A 13086-nucleotide genomic window follows, 5' to 3' on the forward strand; every position below is an offset into this window, starting at 1 on the left:
CAACTCTGAATTCTTATCTTGTATCATCATGCAAGTCCACCAAGAATCGTTGGCCGCAGAATCCCTAAAACATCAACACCTTTGCCAACCCATGAGTGCAACTCCCAGCCCTATCACCAACAACGTGCCCCCAACGACCTTCATCTGCACCACCACCAAAACTCCTCCACAGCAAACCACAGATGTCCCTTCCACCCATGTCTTTGGTGCATGCCAAAGCCTGCTACCTACGACGGGGAGTGCCATGGGACTGGCACTCGTCTAGGAGGGGGGTAATGTTAACCCTCAAATGAACAAAGGTGGAAAATCTGAAACAGAAGGCAAGGCCAAGGCAAAAGCGAAACGGAAGGTGAAGGCGCACCAAGAAGAACTTGGAAACACAAGAAGTGAAGAAAATTCCTAAATCAATGAAAAAGGTGCACGAGAAAAAGTGCGAGTCTACTGTTTTGTAAAAAAGCGCAAGGTACAACATGATTTTAAGAGCATCGGGCTCTCACCCGTGCAATTTGTAAATGTAGATGGGCGATAGGAAGGAAGCTAGGAAGATAGGAGGACAATGGGAAAAAGGGCCTAGACCATGGCCAACCATGTAAAAAAGGGGATAAGGGGATGACCATCCAAAAGGGATTTAGGGTTTTGTATATAAAGTTGAAAAGTGAATGAGAAGCTCATTCTTGTGTGTGGCCAAAAGTGGCTCTCCTCTTCTCCTTCTTCTTTTTGTTTTTGCTAGCTTGAGCTTGTGCTTGAGATAGGGAGTGTGAGGGAGTGAGTGTGTGAGGGTGAGGGACCAAGGAGGAGAAGCTCTCCATCTTCTCTTCTCTTCTTTTCTCTTGTCTCACTTGTGGCAATGGAACATGGGGCATGGAGCTTGAGGATGGAGCTTGCTTTAAGCTTGCACTTAGATCGTGGAGCTACAGGAGTGTGCAGGAGAGGAGGTAACTCGATCGGCATGGAGGTAAGCTCACTACACCCGTAGATAGAAAGCGCATCGGCTATGTAAGAGGTAACCATTAGTGCTCGGCTTGGAACACTTGAAAGTGCATCGGCTATGTAAGAGGTAGCCATTAGTGCTCGGCTTGGAACACTTGAAACAATAAGCAATTCGTGGGTCTTGGCAGTTGAGTGAGAGATCCCACACTATCAAAGATTGCTATAATAATGCACATTACTTATTGGCATACACACATTGAGCTTGATGGAGTATAAAGCACACTTGAGGAATGTGTCATCATTTGGGAGTGCCACTTCTATATTGATTGCCATCATGATGCATAGTTTGTGTAGCATTGCTTCTCTCATCATGATACTTCTTGAATGAGAGAGGAATTTCCATGCGATTGTTAGAATATAGGCATAGGAATCCACTGTAAGCAAGGGTGTATGAGGGCAGATGGGTGTGAATAGCCTTAGGGACTTTTAACCATAGCTTGACAGAGGCTATATAAATAGCCTATGGGTCACTATCAAGTGTGGGAGAGTGTACCCAAGTTGTACTTGTAAACAACTTAGTAAACAAGATATTGTTCTTGTATTTTGAGCTCTCTTCTCCCTCATGTGCACACATTCCAATGCTGCAACTCTGCTTCTCTACATGGTATCAGAGCCTCCTTTGATCCCTTTAGCTTCCTCAAACCTCATCTCCACTAAGTGCACAAAAAGAACTCCATCTTTCATCCATCTTCTTCACCTCCATAGCCTATTTTTTGAACCCCCCGACCTTGGTGGACTTGTTGCATGCAAAGGAGGGCATTTCAGCTCCTACCATCTTCTACAAACCTTCTCTCCACCTTAGGGCACAGTTGCGTGGCACTTTAAAACACGACATTGGACATCATCGAGCACGACATTGCATTCTGTGTCAGAACGGCATAGTTTTGGATAGGCGGGCAATTCATATAGTAGCGTGGGCTGTGGGAACTGCAATGATGGTGGCCACCATAGGGCTTTTATAGCCCCCCCTAGTGGGCCATCTCCCCCTAAGAGGGCTTTGGGAATTTTGATCTCTATTGGCTACTAGAAGCCAAACCCTAACTGACAATTTCCTCGCAGCCATAGCCAGGAAGCTTCAAGCTTCTTCAACTTTCATATTTCTCAATATTTGGCCATTGATAGTGATTTTAATCACTGAGTTAACTCCTTATAAGTCAATTACTAATATGGGAACCTAATCTCAGAGGTTGATGCACTTGAAAAGTCATCATCAAGCTTATCAAGACTGACATTTACCATATCTAGTAACATGAGCTACGGATGAGTGCTTGTAAGCACTAAGGCACATTGCTTAATCATCATTGCTGCTAATACTTACACAACCTGAATGTTTTCATCAGGAAATTAAAACAACTAAGTACCTTGCTTCAAGTTGTAAGGCTATGTGTACAATTATAAACACATAGACCATCATACACTAGAATTGTATTGCATATCTTGAAGTGATTTTTTCTTAAGTACATTGGTCAATGAATATTAGAGGGATGAGTGTCATTGTACTCTCTTCGTAATCATTAGCAAGCATTGAAATCATAGACCATCCTTGTCCAACACAAGAGTCATCCACTGAGCCATACCACAAGGAGGAGCCCGAAGTCCAGTCTAGGTTCAGATCATTGAAGCCTAAAAAGACCATTAAACCTCGGAAAAAGATTGCTCATAAGAAAGGACCACCAAAGTCATATTTTGAAATATTACATATGTATGATTTTCAGCCTTTCTCGTCATTACAACTTTGATATCAAGTGTTTGATTTGCTTTCACATTTAGTGGCAAGCTTGTAAGGGACTAGACACTGCCCTTGTTCTAGCAAGTGGTAAGACCTTCCCAATGGCCACAACATATGCTAATGTCCGTCCTCAAATTTGAAAATTTGATGGCAAAGATTTCCACCCATGGCAGGTACTTGTCAAGTACAAGATGATGGCGAGATGGTATTGGCCTCTCATTCAAGGCATTAGAGCTACAAACTTTGCAAATTTGGTTGGTATAGAGGATGGCCAACATGCCTAGGCAATCATCATGTTACACTTAGATGAGTCAACGATTCATCATGTTGATCAACTAAATACTGCTAAAGAAAAATGGGATGAGCTTGAAAAGCTCTATGGAACCACTGGTCAAAATACTAAAATCTTCCTTAAAATTGATTTCTTTACCTTGGAATATGGATCAGGAGAAGACTTGGGAAAATTCCTCTCTCACATGAAGGGACTTATGGCATAGCTTGCCTTAGTACAAGCTCCAATACATGAAGAAGATGCTATTGCTATTCTCCTAAAAGTTATAAAAAAGGTGTTTCCTATCCTTATAACCACTCTTACCAACATTCCAGATCCTACATTGGCAAGTACCATCCAATCTTGTTTGGATGAAGAAAAGAGGAACCACAAAGAAGGCAGCACCAGTCAAGCATCTTCAACTTCCCGTGATCAAGTATTGGTACATACAGTTCTCACTAGATGTTCTTTCTGTAAGAAAAAAGGACATCTTGTAAACAACTGTTGGAAGAAGTATCCCGAAAAAATGAAATGTAACAAATGCAAGAAGGCAAGGCATATCACTAGTAAATGCCCCAACACTCCTGATGTAACCAAAGAACTGGTGGCCAATTATGCCTCCAATCCATGTGAAGATTGAATTTTTTGAGTCTTTAAACCATCTACCTAAAAACACTATTGTAGTCTGAATTATAAAGGCATCCCGGTTGTTTAAAAGGGGGGGGGACATCTTACATACCTTGTAATCCAATGCCACCCTGGTATTGAGGGAGGTGTTAGAAGATAGGCATAGGAACCCACTGTAAGTAAGGGTATATGAGGGAAGATGGGTGTGAATAGCCTTAGGGGCAAGGAAAACCCTAACCCTAGCTTGATGGAGGCTATATAAATAGCCTATGGGTCACTATCAAGTGTGGGAGAGTGTACCCAAGTTGTACTTGTAAACAAGATATTGTTCTTGTATTTTGAGCTCTCTTCTCCCTCTTGTGCACACATTCCAATGCTGTAACTCTGCTTCTCCACAGCAATAGCATTGGATATGGTTGGATAGTCATGGGGCACATTTGAATTTTGTTCAATGGCTTTATTGGATATGGAGGAAGTATGCCAAAACCAAGGTTCTAGCTATATGCAAGTGTCTTGATATTTGGCATGGTAATGGTGAACATGATGTCACCAATACATGTGTAAAGCATGTGATGTGACATCACCAACATCGACACACTACAAAGTGCTTCATAGTAGATACTCAAGGCATTGTGTGTAGTGGTGCACACAACATATTTCTATCATTGCATATACCACTTATTGATGATATGTAGAGGGAGTGCTGCATCATTTCTTTAAATGCAATGATGGTATCAATCAATCTATAGGACATGATTGCCATATAATAGTAAGTACATAGCATTTAAACTTAATGCATTTGAATAATGCAAATCCTATGTGAGTTTGCAAGTACATAGCATTTAAAATTAATGCATTTGAATAATGCTAATCCTATGTGAGTGTTGGTGACATCATTATTTACTTGCAAGTACAATGTGTCTCCACTCCATTAGAAGTACTAATTATCATGCATTGCCCATTTACACATGATGATGGACCTGCTTCTATGTGTCATGTCATGGATGGTGATTGGATAAATTGCATGATGTGCACTTGGGGTTGAGATCCTTGGACATTGCATCTATTGGCTCCTCTCAATGACTCTATGAGTGCTCTACATAATGCTCAAGAGGTCCATGTGCATAGTGAGGAGTACGATGCTCTCACTAACATACTATTGGTTGGAGATATTATTGTTGCAATTGTTGAGGATGATAGCTAGAAGGGAGTGGAGTACTACTTACAATGGTAATTGACTATTAATTAGTTCTTCCTCGATCACTAACCTCCATTACTTTTTAATGGAAACTTAAATATCTAACATCAATCCCCAAAACATGATAGGTGACAATAGGGATATTAATCTCATATTAGGTAAATAGCATACTTAGCCACATGCTTAGATAAGCATTCATATATGGAAAATCAGACCACCTTATCAAATCAAAGTCATTTTAGCGTAAGGCACGTGCAATATTCTAAAGGATATAAAATAAATTATGTTCAAATGTCCATCTAGTGGGTACATGAAAAGGAGGAGTGGAGTAGAGGGTTCACCTTGAGGATATAGAGAGGGATTACATGTAGTACCGTGGATAGCCATAACAGTGCTCCACTTGATAATATGAAATACTTGTATGTCTCAATTATGCTCACACTACTACAATCGAACCTAAAGGTGCTAGACGTATGCATCTTAATCATGTCACAACGTTGCAATTGATCATGAACATGTTGGACTTCCACATAGAACATACAATTAGCTTTTAATAAGAAAAATACAACTTAAATGATAAATATGCATCATAATGTGCAATGAATTAATACATGATTTAATTACTTCATTCAATTTACTCTCTAATCACCTGCACATGTGACTTAATCAATTGTCGTTGCTCCTCATCCAAAGTCTTTTAATAATCTATTGCTAAGTAGGATCCTCATATCATCTATGCTCCATGAAGGAAGAGAAATTTGCAAAAGAAATTGAGGGTTTGGAGTGAACACAATCTACAAACATATACATATAGTGCATAATGCAAGCATTGTAATCACTAGCAAATGCAACTCTATTGACTAGTGTTTCTTCTCATCCAAAGTAGCCCAAAGTCTCTCAATATCCTTCTATTAACTAAGATTTTTGTGTTATATGATGTATTCCAAAGACTGATAAATAAGATCAATTATTGAAAAGGAACTTGTTTGACATTGTTTTTCTATGTCAGTGCTAAGATTACATGAAGGAACCAGTGATTAATTGGCTAATTAAGGAAGCTGTTTTTGCGTGTCAAACTAAATGTGATAGGTAATTAGACAACTAAAGCAACGCCGAGGAAAGTGCGGTGGATGCGACCATGGGTCCCGTCCTACGGAAGGGTGGTCTCAGTTGGCCGGGAACTTTTCTCAAAGAAGTTGACAGCAAGGTAACGATGACTTAGAATCTAGGAAGCTAGAGTCCTGATTTGTGCTATTTTAGGGGAACGGAATGGGACTATGCCTTATGGACAGAGAGGTCGAGCTTTGCATCCCTCTCGTTTCCCATTCTCCTTGAACCAAGTGCAGCATGGATCCGCTTCGACCTTGACATTTCTACGTAAAGTAGTTCGTCGGGGGTTCGATGCTAGCTGCCGTTCTAGGAATTTGACCACTAGGAAAACCCTGATTCAGGTCGGTCCTAAGTGGGAACGGCCGGAATGCTTCCGCTTCGTGGCAGACTCGGGAACACCTAGATCGCAAACCCCATGACATTCCATGGGAGTGCTGGGTGGCGCTTTCTGGACCCTCTTCTTGATGGGTTGCTAAGACGTGTCCTATGAGTGAACAGGTGGACACATTACAAAACTTGAGTCCAAGTTTTTCCAGATGATATTCTAGCTCCAAGATCCTAAATTCTAAACCATAAACCCTAAACCACATGCCATATGCCTTATGCTCTACACCTTATATTGTAAATCCTAATCCCTAAACTCTACACCCCAAACCCTAAACCTAGACCCTAACTAGTTATAGAAGTTATCAAATCCTAAATGCTAAACTCTAAACACCATACCTAAGCCCTAAACCTTACACCCAACCTCCAAAACCTAGTCGCCAAATCTAAAATCATAAACCATAGACCTAGGCTAGTACACCCTAGTTAACAAACTCTAAATTCCAAACCATAGAATTAATATCTAAAAACCTTATATCCCAAACCCTAAACCAAGATGCCAAATCTCAAATACTAAACTCTAGACCCTCACTCATGCACCTAGTCACCAAGCTAAAAAATAGAAACCCATAGATTATAAAGCTATGCCTTGAACACTAAAACTTATGACTAAAAAGAAGCTACTAGGATTATAAAAAATACAAATATTTATATGATATTCATGTCATTTCAATTGCCACCTCTATGTGTTTAGGGAGCCATAAGATGTTGCCAAGCCAAGAAGTCCTATTACCTTGTAGTATCGGATTAAGATCTTGAGTGTAGAGATTTCATCACTATTGTAATATCCCTCCTCGCCCGTATAGGAACCGCCCCCCACCTTTTAATAAAATTAATTGAAAATTTTTAGTGCCCCCCCTATCGACGTTGCCAGCTAGTGGAGGGAGGGGGAGCTACAGTAATAGTCAGTGTGAAGGGGAAAGCTGCTTATGATATCGAGGAACAATGAGGAGTCGACGAAGATCACAATGATGGAGGAGAGGACGGTGTCGATCAAGTCGATGGGGGGAGGAGCACACGTATGCTACCCCCCAATAATAAACCTCCCTCCCCATTATACCCCCCCTCCCCCCCCCCCCCCAATCGCAAGGTAGAGAGAAGGCCTAGAAGGGCTTGACTTGCTATTGCACGAGCATGGAGAGAGAGAGAGAGAGAGAGAGAGAGAGAGAGAGAGAGAGAGAGAGAGAGAGAGAGAGAGAGAGAGAGAGAGAGAGAGAGAGAGAGAGAGAGAGAGAGAGAGAGAGAGAGAGAGGTGAGAAGATAGAGAGACAAAGTATAAGAAGAAGAGAGAGAGAGAGAAGAAGAAGAAGAAGAAGAAGAGAGAGAGAGAAGAAGAAGACGAAGAAGAAGAAGAAGAAAAAGAGGGAGAGAGAGTGAGAGAGAGAGAGAGAGAGGAAGAGAGAGAGAGAGAAAGAGGAGAGAGAGAGAGAGAGAGAGAGAGAGAGAGAGAGAGAGAGAGAGAGAGAGAGAGAGAGAGAGAGAGAGAGAGAGAATAATCTAAGGAGTATTCTTCTTCTCTTCCTCTCCTTAGAGGATGACCACATGTGGCGCTCTTCTCCCCATCTCCCCACGAGTTTAACCCCCATCGCAATTGAGAAGAGTCACCCCAACATACTATCTCTCCAACGAGATACAGAGAGGGAGAGAGAGATTCACAAGCCGAAAGTATGGCCCCTAAACGGAGGGAGACACATACCAATGGTAATATCGCATCCAACAGTGGAGCCCCCGAGCCAGGACATTATTGCTAATACAATTACAACATCAGGTATGAATAATTCATATCTGAATATCCAAGTACTATTTTCCATCTTCTCTATTCATGAGTCATAGGCTATAATGCTTCGGCATGCGCATAAATTCATGTAAAGGGGTAGATTGAATTTATTCCTATTGTTATGATTTTGGCATTTTGATCATTCCTTTTAACCTAACTTAGTTGATACGGCCTATTTGCTGATAGCACAATTACAAGGAGGAACTAGTCAAGGGTTATAAATGGTATAGTCGCTAAAAGAACGACATTAGAAGATTGTGCATACAAGTGCTAGGTTAAAGCATAGTCAAGGGTTACAACTAGCATAATTTCCAAAAGAATATGATATTAAGAATCGGGAATAGAAAGTTCTAGTTTAAAGTTTGGATACTTCAAAAGTACTTAGCCTAAGAGCCCAAATATTAAGAAAAACTAGATTCTAGCTCAATGCAAGGCTTGTGAGAGTCTAGTTACTTGAAATCATCTCGCACTTATCAAGTATTTACATGTTAGGCCTATAGCATGCTTGATATATGAAAACAATTTCATGTTTGCTTCATGGCTTGGCTAAGAGCTAGTATAAGAAATTAATCATAAGGATTAAAACTAGAATGTTTTGAGATCCCTCTAATAACTATAACTTTCACCAATCCAATTCAGGGTTGGATTATTAACCAACGTAAGTGACCTATAGAACTTACGTCATGTAGAGTGTTTGAAACCTTAACATATGCCTTAGTCGAAAGAAGGGTGTGTTAAGCAAAAATTTACATAGAATCGCTCCTAATCCCAAGGGAGAGAGCAAATACGAGATGGAAAGGTTATCGCAATTATTATTGCGACGTTTGGGAAAGAATACCATTGTTTTTGTTGATCGATCAAACAACATCCTAAATGTTTTTGCATTAAACTAATTGTTGGGATGTGATTTGGATGATTATTCCAAGTGGTTATGTTTGATGGTAAATGCATGGCAGGGGTCTATGATGACAAGTTGCCATGGGAATAAAGGAATGTTCTCTTGGAAGATGATATTAGGCCGATTGCCTTGATTGTGCTTGATTCTTAATTGGATTAATTAAGGAAAGATATTTTGCGCGGGTGGATCATCTCCAAGGTCATACCGTGTTTCAACGCAAGAGGGCACTGCTCGATTCATGGGCCAAAGGTCGAGTGGTGAAAAGGCCAATCACGGAAGTTGTGTCTCACTCCTAGGGTGCTTGGGGTTAGTGGAGCTCTGGACACCCCTTGCCTAGTCCGGAACAAAGTTATAGACTGCCATGAGTCCAACATCTAGGGCGTTGGAAGATCCTATTCTAGATAATGGAAGGAAATTAAAGTGTTATGTGATTTGGATAGGGTACTTTTGTTGGATAGAAGGGAATATATAATTTCTCCTGTCTAGGTAGGAGACAAAGATTAAAATGAAGATAAGTTAAGGAATTTGTTTGAACTTGCTTGTCAAACAATTGCTTACTCTATATTCGTGTCTGTGCCATAAATGATGCAAATGAACCTTGTTTCCTAAAATGCCTTATTAAGGAAGTTGAATTTGAATGTCACACATAAATGTGATAGGACCTAATTAGAAAACTAAAGCTATCAAGGGAAGCAGGTGAACGGAACTGGGAGGCTTCTCACAAGGTTTTACCGTCATTCGACTTTTAGGCAGTGCTAGTAGGATGTCCAAGATCTGATGCCAGAATAATGTCAGGAGACCTTGACCCCTAGAAATCTAGATTCCAAGTCGATCCTAGTGGGTTCCGGCCGTGAACGTTCCATTGTGAGGCGGACTTGAGAAACATTGGGTGACAAACCTTGGAACATTCCATGGGAGTGCCTGGCAGTGACACTTAGATTCGTTTCTCAATGGACCGCTAAAACATGCTCGGACAGTTGGCACATTACAGTTGGTATCAGAGCAAAAATTCGTAATGACATGCAATTGATTAATGTATGGTTCATAGACATATCCTAAATGGAATAAACCTTACTCTTGTAACTACAGTTAAACCGAGTAATATGAGTTGCATCTATTCAGGGCCTAGAACTTGCAAATGATTAGAGATACTCTAGCAAGGAATGGCAGTTATAACTTGCAATGAATTTTCCTTAAGTGTTCTTCTCAACTAATATAGATTGGGTCTTGCCATAATGTATTCGTTAATATTACAAGCAAAGCCAATTGACTATGGACCTCAGTCCAGATCTAAAAAGAGGAAAATTCAAAAACAAAGTTTCCGCAATAAAGGATCACTTCAGTCTATTGAAAGGATCGTAGGACAATTTGGTTTAAAGAAGAAAATATTGCCAAAGATGACTAGGAAACTTGTGACTCCAAGTGATAAAGCTTTGCGCTATTTCTATTGCAAGGAGTTAGATCATTTCAAAAGGGAATGTTCAATGCACCCTAAACACTAATGCTGTGAGTGCCACAACATTGGACTATCCACGCCAATTGTCCCAACAAGACTCAAGGAGAAACTGAACTTACAAGGAATACAATTGTACAAGCTCCAATGATCCAAAATATACCAGACACTTAGGAAAAACCTAGAAGATATTCATGAGATATAACTACAATAAACTTTTCTCTTGTAATCCAGACTCGGATATATCTGATACATTAAGTGGTTGTTTTAAAAAGACCATATGCTTATGAGTGAGCAACGAAAGAGTGATGGGTCCTATGTAAAAACATGAATCTAGAACATGCTTATGGGATTCTAGTCCTAATAAGCCCTCACTGCTCTTTGTCCTTCTCTTGGTGGTCTTCTTCTTCTTCTTCTTCTTTAACAGCAACTAGATAGGACTTTTGGGACCTCTTTTTGGCATGGCAAAACTTCTTGATGTGTCCAGTCCTTTTGCAAAAATCACAAAAAAGCTAGTCCTTCTTGGCTTTGTACTTGTTGCCAACATATAATGCTTGCTCATCTATAGAGGTTCTTGGTTCTTCCTTAGTTTTAAGCTTCTCTTCCTCCTCTAATAATGATGCCTGGATATCAACAAGCTCAGGGTTTGGCATATTGATTAGAGTTGTTGATACATTATTATATTCAGGAGGCAAAATTTTAAGTAGAACACCAATGCAAACATCTTCTTCCATTTTAATGTTGATTCCTACAAGCTGGGTTGGAAGTCCTTCCATGTAATTTAGATGTATGGCAAGTGATGTGTTGGACTTCATTTCAAGCCAGAGACCATAATTTGATGACTTAGACTGTGCACCAAACAAAGTGTCAAGTGTCTTCCATGTATCCTGTGAAGTATCACTGTTATCCACATGGTCGATATAGCTTCATCTAGCTCCAGTTTGATAATGGCCTGAGCTTTATCGTCATTCTTTTGCCAAGTGACTGCAAGTTCCGCATCATAAGGCTTCTTCTCTTTGCCACTAGTGATGGCCCAAAGACCCTTCTTCATCAGGATGAGCTTTATGCAGGTCTACCAAGTGTGAAACCTGACCCCTTTGAAGCGAACTGTTGGAGAGTCCTTTCCCATGCTGGAGTTGGAGGATTAATAGAAAATCAGCTTCAAAATTCTCAAATTTAAGCAAACAAAAGACTTGATCTTGAGTATACTTGATAAGCACAAGTGCCAAAAGACACTAGATGAATAATATCAAGAGATATTGATGCTTGTGGCTCGAAGCTTAAGACTTTCAGAATCTCCTCTCCTTGATTTGATGCTGAACAAAGTGTTGGACAACTTCACATTCAGTGGATCAGAGTGGTAGGCATATGATTTGAGTGGCAACAGAGAGAAAATGAAGAATTTCAAGAGCTTGATGTTGAAGACGGCTATGGTTGGAATTAGGGTTTCTATAGTAGTCTGATTTTTGCAACAGATGATAGGTGCAAATATTTGGAGTGATACTTGGTGGGGAATTAGCTTATACTTAGGGCTTCAAAATCCCCATATGTGTAGGAAGAATGGCAGGATGTGGCAGTGACGCTAGCTGTACGAATAGGGATATGGCGCAGTTATGACAGGGACGACAAATTCGTGTAATGTCAGCTTATAGAGAGGTTAGTATCGAGATGTAACGTGATGAATCATTGTGCCCTAACTTGTAGAACAGATCTCTAGAAGAAATTGTGGAAAGATATGGCCTGTAATGAAAAATTTGAAAGCTCCAAGTGCTGCAGGTCCAATTTGGCTTGGCTGCCAAACAAGGCAAGTGAAGATTGGGTTGAGAAATTAGGTCATGGATTGATAGTGAGCTGGACTAAGGTTGAGACAAACCAAGAGAGGCTAGAGAGGTAGTGCCATGCCCGACTGGGCTCTAGGACCATGTAAAAACATGGATCTAGAACATGGCTTGAGGCAGAAGCTATGGAGGTTGGAAGAGAAATAGTGAGTTCATGAAGACACTAACATTACTTACTTTTACACAAGTGAATAAGGTTCCAAGATGGAAGCTTGGACTCATAAACACAATCTTGTGTATAGAATGACAATGACACAGAGACTTTATTGAAGGACAAAAGTACTATGACATTGCATTAGAAAAGAGAGCAAGTACAATGCTTCATAGGAAACTGAATGGTAGCACTTCTCCTACTGTGCTTATGGGATTCTAGTCCCTAAAGCGCTAGTGCTAATTTTCATGGGAAATCAAATGATGGCGGATGGCCTAGCTGGAGTTTTCCTAGCTGTAAAATGATGTCAGGAATCCAACGCAAGTCTCAGATCTCAATTCTGAGGTCGTTTGATCCCCCATTTAATCCCCGCAAGGTTCGAGGTTGTGAAGTGGCTACTAGGTCTGGAAGTTGAGAAGAGCATGACGGAGCCCAACTTTGTAGATTTCGATGCCACGGAGAGAACCGTCCAATCGGATCGCGAATCGGAGTCACTTTCCACCCCCAAACATGCTAAAAACCCTTCCATAGTAGTGTGAAAGTGGTTTTTTTTGAAGTGGATATTTTATAAATGAAATGAAACTCTTAATGAAGAAAACATGCAAAAACATGTCGTGATGCAGGGAGGGGCGATTTTTGATTGATACCCCATTTTATGGG

Source organism: Lygodium microphyllum, chromosome 1, assembly GCF_053477565.2.
Source record: "Lygodium microphyllum isolate KBCC chromosome 1, Lygodium_microphyllum_v1.1.10, whole genome shotgun sequence".
NCBI classification, from domain to species: Eukaryota; Viridiplantae; Streptophyta; class Polypodiopsida; order Schizaeales; family Lygodiaceae; genus Lygodium; species Lygodium microphyllum.